This window comes from Suricata suricatta, chromosome 10 (genome assembly GCF_006229205.1).
Source record: "Suricata suricatta isolate VVHF042 chromosome 10, meerkat_22Aug2017_6uvM2_HiC, whole genome shotgun sequence".
Taxonomy (NCBI): Eukaryota; Metazoa; Chordata; class Mammalia; order Carnivora; family Herpestidae; genus Suricata; species Suricata suricatta.
The window spans coordinates 118791794-118798033 of NC_043709.1; the positions used below are offsets into that span (position 1 = coordinate 118791794).

The 6240-nt window shown below is 41.2% G+C and overlaps 1 long non-coding RNA gene and 1 pseudogene across 2 annotated transcripts in view; one reads left to right on the forward strand and one right to left on the reverse strand.

Moving 5' to 3' along the window:
• Nucleotides 1-3918, reverse strand: part of LOC115305509 — a 69316-nt gene extending 65398 nt beyond the window's left edge. For both annotated transcript variants that reach the window (XR_003914819.1, XR_003914818.1), the window contains exon 1: nt 3842-3918. This is a non-coding gene — a long non-coding RNA (uncharacterized LOC115305509). The remainder of the gene's footprint in view (nt 1-3841) is intronic.
• Nucleotides 1164-1263, forward strand: LOC115305825 (annotated as a pseudogene).
• Nucleotides 3919-6240: the final 2322 nt, after the last annotated feature.

Here is a 6240-nt window from a genome sequence, read left to right on the forward strand (position 1 = left end):
AGCCCTCACTAACATAGGGTCCTCAACATAGAAACTCAGGGTAAAAGGAAAGGAGGCCCCAATTACTCACCTTCCTGAGGACTCTGACATTGACCCTTGGAATGAGAATAGGAACATGTACACCTATTTTGGTTTTCCTCCCAAGAAAATGCCCAAATACCTTTCAAGGCCACAGTCCACATCTGCTTGTGACCAAAGCCCTTATTCTTAATCATTACATTATACTGCTGCTCTGGAAACCCCCAGCATGTTACAATATTTCAGTACATGTTCACTAAAATCCAAATCATTATTCTCATTGCCATTATTCTTGAAGTCATAAATAAGTTTGGATTATTAAATGTGCTCTTCTACAATTGGTCTTAAATCTATGCAAATCAGAATAACCCAAGAAGCTTGCCATATTCTTCCTGGAACATATTTCAAAACGAAAGTTGACATGGAAATGTCTTCAGCTTATTTTCTGCACAAAGCAAGAGTGCTAGGAAATCCTCTTTCATCAATCATGAGAATAAGCAGGGTCTGGAATCTGGAATCTATAAAAGCTGGTGGGCATTTTTGAGAGGTAATATTAATGGAATCAAATATTCAAGTGAGTTTATTTTTAAAAAATAAACATATGTTGTATAAAGAAGTTTTGCACTTGGTGTGATTGCTTATTTGTCTGGGCATTTTCATTTTTTAAAAATTGATAGCAGATTTACAACATATTTTAACAGCAGCCTGAGAATCATAGTAAAGTATGAGATTAAAGTAACCTATAATGTTAGAAAAACTGGTCTTTAAATCTGGTAATCAGTTGCATCTCTCAGGATGCATTGGCTGAAGATTGTAGAGGATAATGTTCAACAGGCTTACATAAGGATAGGAACTTTATTTGTTGCCTTATATTTAAAAAAGAAGTAAAAAAAAAAAAAAGAAGTCTAGAGGTAGGGCCATTGTAGGGTGGGTTAATTCCGTGGCTCATTGTCAACAGGGATCCTGATCTTTCTACTTTTCTTGTCTGCCATTTTCACTACATTGGCTATTCTCCTCAGGCTTGTCACCTCCTGGTCACAATATGGCTACAATAACTCCAGGCATCACAGCTTGATACATGTATAAGAATATAGGAAAAGAAGCCCCTTTCATGGACCCTTGTTAAGAAAGAGAAAAATTAATGCTTGCTTCAGCAGCACATGTATTAAAACTGGAACAATACAGAGAAGATTAGCATGGACTCTGAGGGTGACGTGCAAAATTTGTGAAGCATTCTGTACTAAGAACAATGAAAAAGGATGAGAAAAACTCTTCCAAGACACTTCTCTTATGCCTCATTGGCCAGAATTCTGTGGCTTCATTTTTCATAAACCAACCACTGGAGGAAAGTTCCATTATTCAATGGAACTTACCATGACTGACTAATGTCATTTTCTAGAACTGAGGAGAGACCCAGCATCCTTGAAGGGTTCTTTGATTAGTAAATACATTTATGAAAATTCCAATTGTTCTATCTGTGCATTACCCAAGCCATGCATTTCTATTTATTTTTTTTAATCTTTATTTATTTTGAGCAACAGAAAGAGTGCAAGCAATGGAGGAGCAGAGAGAGAGGGAGACACAGAATCCGAAGCAAGCTCCAGGCTTTGAGCTGTCAGCACAGAGACCGATGTGGGTCTCAAACTCATGAACCATGAGATTATGACCTGAGCGAAGTCAGATGTTCAACTGACTGAGCCACCCAGGTGCCCCCATGCATTTCCGTGTCTGAGAGTTGTAGGACTGTGGCTTTGCTCTGTCAATGTGCCCATGTTAAGTCGGGCCAATCAAAACCTTTTATAACTTTAACAGAGTGACCATAATTCTGCTTGCTCTAGGCTTTGATGTTTCAATGTCTTCAAAAGTTCCTCTTTTCTTCCTGACATGAACCAATGGGCTGATTTTTACTGAGCTTCATTGAAAAACACATACAGTTTTGGAAAACTATTATTCAACTTTCTTTCACTCATGCCTTCAGTCATCAGTCTTTGATGCCCACTGTGTGACCTGCATTACCCAAGGAGTTGGTTATAGGCAAGTCCAAAGCTTGTTTCCAGTCTAATGAGGAAAATTCCGACAGGTAAACAATGTGATGGCAAAGAATTTGTGTAGTGTCCGTAAAACCTAAGAACACAAGGTTGTAATGGTCCTTAGGAGGCGGCAATCAATTCGGGCTTACAGAAAAGAGGCCTCATGGTATTAGAGAGGACTCTTGAAGGATGAGTAGGTGAAAGGGTACTTCAGACTGAGGTAAACCTGATGCAAAACCATCGAGTCATTGTGCAAAGAGACAGTGACAGCATGACACGTTTTGGGAATGGTGAGGAGTTCTTGACCTGGGGTGGTAAGAGGGAAATGATGGGCAATGGCAGGAGATGTGAACAGATCTTGAAGGGAACTTGAAACTTCCTCAATAAAGAGCTGTCCCTTTTCAGTCTGTGAGGTGCTACATCCCAATAATTATTTCATTCATTCAGTAAACATATCCGTCAAACATTTCTTATGGGTCTAACACCAAAAAAATGCTATAAATGTCAAAAGTCTCAAAAAAATTCACCTAATCACATAAGTCTTCTGTTTTTATGCCTTTAATTTATCCCTCTTCTGTCTTCTGTCCAGACTACAGCCATTTTAAAGCTTATTTTTTATTAAAAAATATTTCTCTTCATCCTATTTCTTAAACTACCACTCTGCCCACCTTCTTCCCTTCAACACCAAAGTCCCTGAGATACTGCTAGTGATGTGTCTCTAGTGCCTCATCTCTCACTAACTTCTCAGCTTCTCACAGGGTTTTCTGCCCTCATTTTTTGTCAAACTTACCAACAGTGACCTTTGAATTGCTATTTTTGGCTCTTATCCTACTTGATCTTTCTGTGATTCTCTTTACTGGGATTTAACCCTTCTTCACTGAAACTCTCTTGTGTTCTAGAACAGCACTCTCTTCTCTTTCTCCTTTGGCTGATATCATTTCCCTCTGATGTTCAGAGTGTCCTTCCTCTTGGCCCACCTCCCAAATATTTATGTTCCCTACTCAGTTGTCTTTCATCTTTTTTTCTCTTCTTGCTCTCCAGTTTCTCCATAGATGATCATATCTACAATCACAGTCTCAACAAGTGTGTGCTGATGGTTGCCAAGTCTGTCTCCCCAGAGACAACTATACTCCCAGCTTGGGGCCCCTCTAGCCAACCGTTTCCTAAGTAATGACCCTGAAGCTCTGAACATGTCTCCCATTCAACAAGTCTAAGATTGAGCCCATCACCTGCTTTACATGCTCTCTTCTTTTCTGTATTCAGTCCTCATCAATAGCACAAGGTGGATGAAAAGTCTAACTGTATAGAAGGATGCAATGTTTTATTTATTTAAAAAATGTGAATCAGATTAGATCCTAGGAAAGAGTTAAAATGACAAATGAAGTCATGTAACAATTCTTTGAATATAATATTATATTTCATGTTCATACTCAAGATATTAGACTGGAGAAGGTTCTCACAGGGCTTCTCAAGTTTTAGAATGCATAAAAACCACCTACAGGGCTTTGTTAAAATATTCCTGAGTCCCATCCCCGAGATTCTAATTCTTGGGGTCTGGTGTGGAGTGTGAGAATTTGCATTTCTATTGAGCTCCTCGTGATGCTGGTCCATGGACCCTGTCCGAGAGGACATCAACTTTGACTTGGCACATATTATCCAACCTAAGACTTGCTCTGAGAGCACTGCTTGCCAAGGTCCTAGTCTTGGTTGAGAAGAACACTGAAGTGTAGTGACTAGAGTAGAAATCTCAGTGGAGCCCGTGCCTGGATTTGTACCCTCGCTTACCTACTTACCAATTGTGTGATACTGGGAAGTTACCTAACTTCTTTCTTCACTTTCCTTAAGAGCAAGACCAAGATGACCATAATCCATGTTGCCTGGGATTGTTATGAAAACTGAGTTAATTCCTGTAAAGTACTTTGCCCAGTAGTAGTACATAGTAAACTCTCAAAAGATGGTTTTTGTTTTTGTTTTTTAGTAGTAGGAGTTTGGATGGAGAAAAATGGTAAGTAATTAAGCCCACTGATATGCTATCTCTGGGTCTAAAGTCTACAAACTATGTCGCCGTCTACTCTACCACTAACCCCCAGGATACTTCCTTTTGCTTCTTGGTGATTTTAGCACCTGACTCATTGCCACTGTCTGCAACACCAGAAAATGTTCATTCTTGGAAATTCCAGTGCTCTGAAATAGGAAACAGGCTTCTCAGTTCCAGAAGCTCCTCTCTGCCAGTGATCTGATCCTCCACCTTGCCTCAGCTTCTCATTCTCATGGCCATAACCTAGAACTTCATCAGTAATCTCCCCTCCTCCCTAACCTCAATTTCATGCATCCCAACCCAACCAACACTCACTGTCTCCCTAGTTCACTCTTTTTGTTCCCTTACTCTACTACAACTTCTGAGGACTTTCTTACCCACTGGCCCTATCACCTTTCATTCTCCCTCATCTTCCTGCTACAACCTCTCCTCATCTCACTCAGGTGAAGTTCCCCAGTCACTTGTCATAATTCTCCCCACCTTGCATATTCCATCATTCTCCACCCACTCCGTGCCTCACCCATCCAGCGGAACTAGATGGTGGCACAGCCCGTAACCACATCATCAGGCCTTACCTTCATGCCTATGAGCTTACTGGAGCCCTCGGTGTTGCCCAGCAGTCCTTCTAGACTGCCTCGTCCATCCACCGTGCCATTTGCCCAGGACATGCTTCCTTTCCTTGATGTCAGAGTACTCACTGTAGCTGAGGCTGCTTTGATGCCTTGTGCATACTCCTTACGCCTTACCTCTTAGGCTACATCCCATGTGCAGCAATCTGCATTCTTTGCCTGAGGGCTTCATCCCACTCACCAAACTCCACCCTACCCTGGTACACGGGCAAGCTGAAATGCTGAGGAATGAGCAGGCTCTGGGCATATCTCCGCACCTACCACCATGACCCAAGCCACCTAGATTACTGCAGTGCCGAGCTCATGCCCCTACCCTCTCCTCTCAGCAGAGCAGCTTAGAGGAATGTATTTAAAACTTAGGCAAGAATACAGCATTTACATCCTCGGTGTTCTGAAATGGCTCTCCATGCTCTTCAAAGTAAGCGTCTAAGTTGGGAGCACTCCTAACCACTTATGCTTTAGTGCTGTCTGATTTGAACAAATTTTTGTTCAAATCCACTCTCAAAATTAGAAGAAAAAAAGTATGAGTCATCATGATGACTGCCTGTATGGCTTGAATTTTTCTGGTCCTATTTTATACTTGACCTACACCTTCACTCTGCTCCAGCCACACTGACCTTCATGGTATTCCCCAAACATGTCAGGCATGCTCCTTCATTAGAGTTTTCACACTGCTGAAAGCCACTTTTTTTCTGCTGAAAAAATGAAGTCTTTCATTTTTTTCAAGTTTTGCTTAAAAGTCCCCTAAATTAGGCCTATGCTGACCATCCTGTTTAAAGTTGTAAACTTCCACTAACCCCTTGACAATCCCCTTCACTGGCATCCTATCCAACTTTTTCTTCTTCTCTTTTATTGTTTATTTGTTTTTGAGAGAGAGAGCAGGGGAAGGGCAGACAGAGAGAGGAACAGAGGATCCAAAGCAGGCTTTATTCTGAAGCAGAGAGCCCCATACAGGGCTTGAACTCACAAACATGAGATTATGACCCAAGCCCAATCAGACACTCAACTGAGCCACCCAGGTGCCCCCCACTTTTCCTTCTTATCACAGCACATATTGCCTTCTATCACACTGTGAAAATTACTTTGTTGTAATGCCCCTACCCATCAAAGGGCAAAATCTTTGTTTTGTCTACTGATAAATTCCTAGGGACCACACAGTGCTTGGTATGTAGTAGATGTTTAGTAAATATATTTAACAGTAATAAAAATCCTCAGGTCAGGTTGTAAAGAATCTTGTATTCCCTACTACTGCATAATTCATATTTTTAACCTTTAGACAGAAGTCATTACAAGCTCTTGAGTCAGCAAAAACAGATCAGCTGCATTTGTTGGAGGCCATTTCTGCTGTGTTGTGGAGAATGATGGTAAGGGACAAACTCACATCGGCAAGTCCCTAGTGTGAGTCAGATACTGTATGTAGTAAGTGCTTATTATACAATGGTGAGCAAAATTGGTCCAGTCTTCATGAATCCTGTATGAGCACAGAGGGCATGGCTGGGAAAGGGTGGGGACCACACAATTTCAC